The sequence below is a fragment of the Temnothorax nylanderi genome, unplaced genomic scaffold, assembly GCF_030848795.1.
Source record: "Temnothorax nylanderi isolate EJ_2023f unplaced genomic scaffold, tnyl_v1.0 TNYL_tig0337_pilon, whole genome shotgun sequence".
In the NCBI taxonomy this organism is placed as follows: Eukaryota; Metazoa; Arthropoda; class Insecta; order Hymenoptera; family Formicidae; genus Temnothorax; species Temnothorax nylanderi.
This window is the reverse complement of record NW_027249399.1, coordinates 81,560-91,649: the sequence shown is the minus strand read 5'-3', so window position 1 is coordinate 91,649 and position 10,090 is coordinate 81,560.

Genomic DNA, 10,090 nt, shown 5'->3' with positions numbered 1-10,090 from the left:
ACATCTCATGTTAGATGAAAGAGGTTGGCATATATTAAACGGTAGAACAGAAGGTGATTGGGAAGGTGACTTTACTTATGTAGGTGCGAGAGGCAGTTCGGTAGTCGACTATACTATTGTAAACGAATATATACAAGATAATGTTTTAGAATTTAAGGTAGAAGACAGGGTGGACTCGGACCACATGCCTTTGTCAAATGAAATGGAGGGGATTGGAAGACAATCAGCAGAAATAGGAGAAGAAGAGGACGAGAAAGAAGACAACATAAGGAGAATAATAAACTGGAACATGGAAGCAAGAAAATTATATAAGGAAGGGACGATGGAGCTAGGAGAAATGGAGTGGCAAATGTCATGGTCGGTGGAGGAGAAATGGAGAAGAATTAAAGAGTTTATTTATAAGGCAATGATTTATAAGGAGATTAAGAGGACGAAGAGGAAAGAATTAGGACATAAGGATTGATGGAACAGGAGCTGCACTAAGAAAAAGAGGGAGGTGAAAAGGAAATACAGAAGATGGAAGTTAGGAAAAGGTAGAAGAGAAGACTTTATAGAAGGAAGGAGAGACTTTAAGGCGTTGTTGGAGAGAAGAAGGAAAGACAAATTACAAGAAGAAGAGGAGCTGAGAAACCTGAGGAATGAAAAAGAAGTTTGGAGATATATAAATAGGCGAAGGAAGAAGGAATGGATAGAGAACAATATACAGGAAGAAGAATGGAGAAATTATTTTATGAAGCTGTTAGAAGGTAAGGAGAGGGAAATAATAAATAAGAAAAACGGAATGGAAAGAAAGTTAGACAAAAAAAAGGAGGGCATAACTGATGAGGATATAAGAACCGAGAAGCACGAAGGATATGAGCAGGAAGAGGAGAATGAGTTAAATGTAGAGGAGATAGCTGGTGCAGTAAAGAAGATGAAATTAGGTAAAGCAGGAATAGATGGGATTCCAATAGAGGCCTGGAGGTATGGTGGTTCAGCGGTGTGGAGTTGTCTGGTAGATCTAATAAACCAAATATGGAAGGAAGAAACTATTCCGACAGAGTGGAGAATGAGCATAGTGGTGCCGTTGTATAAGAGAGGTGATAAAGAGAAGGCGGAAAATTATAGAGGAATCTCGCTACTATTTTCAGCTTATAAGGTTTATGCCGAAAAGAACGTGGAAATAACAAGGTATATGCACTTTTTGTGTATCTGAAGGCGGCTTTTGATAACGTAGATAGAGGAAAATTATGGAAGGTAATGGAAGAAAAAGAGGTGGGACGTAGCTTGATAAACAGGATTAAAGGATTTATGAAGAAACGGAAACGATAATCAGGACAAAAACGGGTCTTACGAGAAAGTTCATCACGATGAAATGTGTAAGACAGGGCTGTGTTTTGAGTCCAGACCTGTTTAGTCTTTATATTACGGATTTAGATAAAGCGTTAGATAAACGTAATGTAGGAGGTATTGTAATAGGAAAGTGTAGGGTTTGGTCGTTAGGTTATGCTGACGATACTAATGGCTAAGAATAAAGAGGCGCTTGAGGATATGATGGATACATTAAAGAAATTTTTGAAATACAGAAAGCTGGATTTAAATACGGAAAAAACAAAAGTCATGATTTTTTAACAGCGAAGGCAAGACAAGTAGTAGGAGATGGATCCCCAGTCAAACTCCCCGCCTGGCAGTGTCCTCGAATCGGATCACGCGGGAGTATTAACGGCGATCGGCCGCGAGGCCTCACGCCACTCTGACACGCTTGGCTCTAGAACACCGTGACCGCCGGGGCACGAAGCCCTCGGGGCACGCGCTCCGCCTAACCGAGTAAGTAAGGAAACGATGAAAGTAGTGGTATTTCACCGGCGATGTTGCCATCTCCCACTTATGCTACACCTCTCATGTCTCCTTACAGTGCCAGACTAGAGTCAAGCTCAACAGGGTCTTCTTTCCCCGCTAATTTTTCCAAGCCCGTTCCCTTGGCAGTGGTTTCGCTAGATAGTAGATAGGGACAGTGGGAATCTCGTTAATCCGTGGGGTAAGGATAGAATAGAAGAGGTAAAGAAAGAGTGACCCCATAATCGCACGTTTTTAGCCTATTTTGGTGGCCCTCGAAATTCGAATCGAATTGTATGCCAAACGATGCTATATGATGGGACATTAATCTCAAAAGAATTTAAAGTTGAGCATAGGGCTACTTTTGGAGATACGGGGGGTCAAAGTGGACAAATTCCCAATATTGTCCAAGTACAATAGACACAAAAAGGAAGTTAAAAACTTTTTTGATAATAGTGGTATTTTGAATAGAATTAGTCCAAATGGTTCTCTGACCACTGTACTAAAAATTCACCCCTTCCATCCCTGTTGCTTAATTTTTTAAAGGGGTAAAACTACCCTCAAAAAAAGTTTTTGCCGAATTTCTGGAAAACGGATAGAGAAACGAAAAAATGTTTCGAATGGAAGTTGTTTGTCTAAAAATTCTGCACAAAAAAAGTTTCTTTCATTTTTTTCGTAGGACTCACCCTTTGGCCGGAAACCGCACCTAAAGAAAGATAATTTTTGAAAATAAAGAGAATTCCTTTTAATTAACTATCATCACAAAAATAAGTGTCGATATTTTAAGATATAATTGTAGAAAAATTTTAGTTATTTTAAGTACTGCGTTATCTTAAGTATCTTGATATAAGACACTTTAAATATCACATGCGATGTAAATATCACACTTCGCAATACTTAAGATAACTGACATCTTTCTACAATTATCGTATATCTTAAAATATCGACACTTTATTTTTGTAATGATAGTTCCTTAAGAAGATTCCCTTTATTTTCAAAAATTATCTTTTTTCAGGCGCGGTTTTCAGCCAAGAGTGAGTTGTACGAAAAAAATAAAACAGACCTTTTTTGTGCAAAATTTTTAGACAAACAACTTCCATTCGAAACATTTTTTCGTATCTCTATCCGTTTTTTAGAAATTCAGTAAAAACTTCTTTTGGGGATAGTTTTACCCTTTTAAAATATTAAGCAATAGGGGTGGACGGAGTGGATTTTTAGTACGGTCGTCAGAGAACCATTCAGACTAATTCTATTCAAAATACCACCACTATTATCAAAGAAGTTTTAACTTCCTTTTTGTGTCTATTGTACTTGCCCTGGTAACCATCTCTGATAGAAAACGATTAAAAACGGCTATATCTGTATCGTTTTTAATCGTATCTTATCGGTTCTATCGTTGCATATTTAGAAGACAGATAAAACATTAATCAAATCGAATCGGTTTCTATCGTTTTAGATCCGAATAAAGAAATAACTATACAAATTTTATAGTTATAAATCGTTTTCTATATGTACAATTATTGCCCGTCTGAATCAATCGTATATACACGATATAGTATATATCGTTATTTATGGTAATAATTTTACCGTATGCATTAATACGGATGTATAAAAATAAAATGATAGACATCTCATCGATATTTATATGACTTAACTGAACCAACACATCTATCGTTTCTTATCAGGATTTTCTGACATACAACTTATCATCTTCTTTACGGCAGCAAATCGGTTCGTTTTCTATCGTATATCAATGATATAAATTGAATCCGCATCAACCGAATTGGCGATCAATTCGCGACAATGCCGCTAGGCCGCGCATGATGGAAAGCGCTTCTCGTATTTAAAATACATCCAGTCATAATATATAAGCAGACCCCCTGCGAGGCGAAAAGCAGAGAAATCCAGTATCGTAACTGGAGGGATCTCTTCCTATAAGGACCTCCTGGCGGTAGCCGCCCCGGACACCGAACACCGAGCCCAGCGGCCTCCAACACCTGGCGCTAGTTGCCCCGTTCCCGGCATTCTTCAAAACGATAAAAACCGATTGAAAGAAATGAATCGGTATGAATCTGTTTCCTTAATTCACGATTCGTAACGATTGAAATGGATTGACTAAAACCGATTCAAACGATTCATTAACCATATTAAAAACGATAGAAACTGATGTGCAGTTGATAAGACATTTACGATAGGATTCTAAGTATTTTGTAACGTGAGTTTTTAATGGAGTATCGTAAATAAACGATTCACTAACCATATTAAAAACGATAGAAACTGATGTGCAGCTGATAAGACATTTACAATAGGATCCCAAGTATTTTGTAACGTGAATTTCTGATAGAGTATCGTAAATAAACGATTCACTAACCATATTAAAAACGATAAGAAATTTTTTATCGTTTTCTATCGTTGGCGGTTATCAGGGTGGACAATATTGGGAATTTGGCTACTTTGATCCCGCGTATGTCCAAAACTAGCCCTATGCTCAACTTTAAATTTTTTTGAGATTAATGTTCCATCATATAGTATCGTTTGGCATACAATTTGATTCAAATTTCGAGGGCCACTAAAATAGGCTAAAAACATGCGATTTTGGGGCCACTCTTTATTTTTTAATAAATATTTATTAAGAAACACAGTCTATCGTGACTAAAGACTGTATATTTATTTAATTAAAAATATGATTTAATGATTATGATGAGACACTACCGTGTCTCGTGCCAAGTGCACGCGCAGCGCGAGACCGCCCCGTATATATTTACGCGAGCGATCAAGTTGCAATATTTATTATATACTTACGTCTTTCGGATTGGGACGAAGTTAAAACCGGCGAAGCCGCCGGAGTTGTCGCAGCCGCCAAAGTTGCTGCAGCCGCAGCCGCAGCCGCCAAAGTCGTCGCCAAAGCCAACGGTGATGGTGATAGTGACGGTGGTGGTGGTGACGGTGACGGTGGCGGCGGCGGCGGCGGCGGCGGCGGCGCTGATTTTTTTTGCAGTTGTTGCTGCAGCTCTAATTCCTGCATCTTTAACGCCGCCTCCTTCATCGCCCTCTCGGACATATCGTCCATCTGTAACATAAAAAGGATTATATTATTTAATATTTATTAATTATTAACAGACACAGTAGTGTCTCGTACCAAGTATTAAATATATTTCGATTATGTAAATCAAGAGACACGGTAATGTTTCGCGCCAATTATACGCGAAGCGAGACCATACCGTGGGATATTTTACGCGACGCGACGAGTTGCAAATATCCGAGATTTTAAGATTTCGTAATACTTACTGTTTCCATTGGTTGATTTTGATCCATATCACCACTGTGCCCCTTTGTGGACACCGGGATTCTTTTCGTCCACGGGGGAGGCGGAATGGAATAACGAACACTTTTGAATAAATGAACTTTAATAATACTTCAGTTTGACAATTATTATGCACGAAAAGCCCGTCACTGCCTGACTCCAATTGCCCTGTCGGTTCTTCCTCTCGTTCTCTTTTATCGGCTCGTTCGTCCTTCGTTGCTGCTGAGTTTGGGTGCGTTCCGAATTACGCATGAAGCGCATAGACTGCATGGAAAGTCGTTCCGATTTAACCAATGCGCGCATTGGAAGCGCTTTGGTAGTGCCGAGGATTCCCTAAATGGTACTAACCGTTCTGAATTCTTTGCACTCTTCTCAGCGTATTGACTGCTTCTCTTTTGACTTGAGGCAGTGAAAGCGTTTCGTGCGTTGATGCAGTCTGTGCGTGTGTTGGATAATTCGGAACGCGCTTAGGGTGCTGTCCCATGGACATCGGAATTATCGGAAAACGGAATCGGAAAGGTGGGATGGTGGGGAGCTAACCAATCAGAATGATTCGTGCATGTTTTCACATCTGGGTTCCCCATGGCGATCATTTTTCGGAACGGAATTCATGCATGTGCGTAATTCAAATATCTGGCGGTCACTGGCGGTTAAAGAGTGTTGTGATAAGTTGCTGTTGTATTTATATATTTATTTTGATTGAAGAAAGGGGAATATGATGTCATCTGCTGTAAGTATTGTAATTATGAGATACGTATACTAAGTTATGTTATATTAGGTTATAATGTTGATATATTGATGGTCTAGCATACATTTCTAGCCTAACATACATATACAATATGCTTATAGTAGTTTCAATTTGTTAAAGACAGTATATAATAAAAATAGTACATTATATTTTGTTTATAAGTATGTTTTATTTTATAGAAATAAAAAAATAAAAGCGAAAATAGCAAAAGTATTTCTTATGAAAATAATAATGGAGTGGCTGGAGCCATAGAACAGCAATGAGAGAAGGCATTACACAATGATTTTTTAAAATTAATTTATAGATTCATTATTTTATAACGTCTACAATATTTTTTTTGTAAAACTTTAAGTATAATATAATATATGATATAACAGGTATCCTCTTAATTATTTAATAGTCCCAATCTTTCCTCCATTTCACGCAATTTTATTAAAAACTCCAACTCTAACTGTGATTTTTCCCTGTAGGGAAGTCGACGCATTCCTTCTGCCAGTCGTAACATAAACCAATCAATATATAGGATTGGCTTGAATATTCGTGCTTAAAGTCTGTAAAAAAGCTCTATCTACTTCGTCGATGTTATTTGAATGTTGTCTTTCTGAAACCAAACAGTAGATTAAATTATTAAAAACTCCAATATCATCATATTAATGCGTGTGTGTGTGTGTGTGTGTATTTATTTTAAACACGAACTTCGCAAAGATGAAGTCGCTACAGACAATTCAGAGTGATGGCGTTAAAGGTGGCCTGTTTTCTAAATCGTTGCTGTCATTCATAGCCATAGGTGAATTTGTACAGGATGGTAAAGGAACAGGAAGGTTATTCGTTACTTGAGCTGTCTTTCCTGTTTGGAAATCTTAAAGATGTACATGTTCTGGAAAAAAAATAGAAAATAAATTTAGTTGTTATTATTCGACATGTCATTTAACACATTCAATATAACTTACTCTTCATATTCTAATGTATCATTAAGAAAACTCATTGCATTGTAATAGCGGAAAGATGGTTTATTTCTTTCATTTATGGAAGTACCTGCGGCACCACTCCTTTTTTCAGTGCTCTGTATTTTCTTAACCCTTAAATGCCACACCTCTCAAGAATCTCGTAAATGACACATGGGGTCTAAAAGACCCCAGCATGAAAAATGTCTCCTTACTTATTGATTTTTTGATATTTAGTTATGAAAATTATTTTCAATGTTGTTCAAGGCTTAGAAAAGAGAATAAAATGCTTATATTGTTAAAATTTCAATTTTAACATAGTATAAAAAATTAAGATCGCCAACAGTTAAAATATTGGCTTCAAAATCAAAAAAATAAAAAATAATAAATAAATAAATATGAGCTCCATTTTTGGCGGGAACATTTGAAAATATATCATTCTAAAGGGTCTGGGGTCCGCTGGACCCCGGGTGGCATTTAAGGGTTAAAATTCCTCCTAGCTTTTGTATAACAATCTCTTAAATATTACCATCTTTTTTCGGCGCCAATAAGTGAATATGCACCTAAAATATTAATTAAAAAAAAACACATGTTTATAAAAAGAATGTAATGATAATGTTGAATTATAAGTTTACCTCCTAGACAATTACTGACTTCCTGCCATAGATCTTTTTTCTTTAATTTAGTTCTTTCTTGAAGTGGTATACGAGGATCATACAAGGCTGATCGTAGTTGAACTATACTTATCAGCTCTTCATCTACTTCTTGTGGTTCTGAAGCATTATTTTCATTCCCTGTTACATCATTTAGGCTTTCATCCCCTGTTGTCTCCATCAAATTGATATCTAAACAATAAGAATGGAAACTCACTATTGATTGTAACGAAAATTTCGTACTGTTTACATTGCATAAAAATATTATATACAATACTACATAAATACTATATACAAAATTTTTCATACCTGTCATAACAATTTTTCCAGCCTCATCCACGCTTAGAATCTGACATGCAGCGTTGAAAATACCAAAACAGGAATGTTTCAAAATAGCATCCATTTTCAACAATCATCCACAGTAACCACATTTTGCTGTCCAATAATAAATAAATAACATCATATACATAATTAAAGTAATTGAATTTTACGCAAATTGAAACTGCTATAAGCATATTGTATATGTATATTAGGCTAGAAATGTATGCTAGACCATCAATATATCAACATTATAACCTAATATAACATAACTTAGCATACGTATCTCATAATTACAATACTTACAGCAGATGACATCATATCCCCTTTTTTCAATCAAAATAAATATATAAATACAACAGCAACTTATCACAACCTCTCTTTAACCGCCAGTGACCGCCAGATATTTGAATTACGCACATGCATGAATTCCGTTCCGAAAAATGATCGCCATGGGGAACCCAGATATGAAAACCCAGATGTGAAAACACGCAACGGAATCATTCTAATTGGTTAGCTCCCCACCATCCCACCTTTCCGATTCCGTTTTCCGATAATTCCGATGTCCATGGGACAGCATCCTTAGATTGCACCGGTTACATACCGAACAAACACAATAGACAAGAGAGAATTGACCACAGAAATCGATAAGCTCGGAAATAATAATGGATCAAGAATTATTTGAATTTCCTGTATTGATTGAAGAAAAAAACGAAGTAATTAATTTATTTTTGGTAAAATTATACTATGTGTTTACGTAGATATTATTATGATACACTTTATTAATTGTAGTAGGTCAGATGCTAGGTCAACGATTGTGCTTTTCTTTATAGACGAAGCTTTTTTGACACAACTTATTGCGAACGAAACACAACAAGAAATTAATGACGTATCAGAAGTATTAGAAGATACAGACGAAAATGCTGTCGACAGTAACAATGCAGGTAAATACGAACAGTTTATTTTTGTGTAATTAATATCTGCAATTGTTATATTCGTGTTAATTTTAATCGTTCGCGATTCAACCTATTTCCCGCACGATCTCTAATAAGGAGAGGAAGGGTTCCGTAAGTGATTCGTACATTCGTTCGAGTAATATTAATAGTTCAATTTATTCCGTACTGAAGTACACGACCGTTCTGCTCTACGTTCAGCCATGTACTACTGTCTCTGACTACGAGAATACGAGATGAAGTCCCGTACTCTCTCTCCTCCTTCGAGCTACTCTCGCGCCATCTTTCGTTTTTGAACGTTAACACTCGGCCTTTCCTGCTTTAATGACTCGTCCTCGAGGCATGAGTGTAACGTTTCTTAGAGTTGATAATCTTGGAGTCGCGCTGGAAGTTTTCTCTCCTGTTGCGGTCGTTGCTTCCTATCTTTCTTGGATGATTTTCCTTTTTTTAGTAGTTCCTTTTCCGGTTCTTTCTCTTGTGGTAGTTCCTCTTCCGGTTGATCTTCCTCTATTGTGCTTTCGACTTCCACATCCTTTTGTTCGTCATCGCTCTTCTGTTCGTCTTCACTAAGTCCAGAGTCATCGTCATCCGGACCTGGCCAACCCTTTAACTGGGAGGCGTGTGCCGTTGTCGCGTAGACGCGGCCCTCTTCGGTTCTCAAATCGGTCACTCGATACGTGTCGCCTGGTAAAATTTGCGTTATAATTAACGGGCCTCTAAATCGGTTTTGCATTTTTCGACTACCTCCCGTAGTCACCGGAGCGCTGCGCATAAATACTAATTCTCCCACGTCGTATTTCGGTGCAGGGTATCTATGCTGATCGTACCTGGTCTTCATACATAGATTGTTGCGTCCTCAGGATATTTTCTCGTGCTTCCGCTTGCATCTCGGTAGGGTCGCGCCAAGGTATCGTATTTTCATGCTGTATATTTTGTAGCCGTTCGTCTCCTGATTCGAACTTATACCCATGGAGCGTTTCGAATGGAGATTTTCCTGTTGATTTATTAGGAGTAATGTTGAGATCTCGTTCTACCAGTGGTAACTGTTTCACCCAGTCTCGACTATCTTCTTCTTGACATTTCATTATCAGGGTGGGGAGAACTGTGCGGTTCACTCGCTCCATCTGACCGTTTGCTTGTGGATGTCGTGAAGAATTTATGGTGTGCTGAATCCTTTGTTGCATGCAAAATTGCTCGAACTCTTGCGACGTAAAACACGTTCCTCGATCGCTGATAATCTTCGTCGGCGTTCCTTTCTCGATCTCGAACATCGTCAGTGCCTTAATTACCTCGCTGGCGTTCGTGGTTTTGGTGGCAAAAAGCCTTGTCATCTTTGTCAAATTGTCAATCAGTAC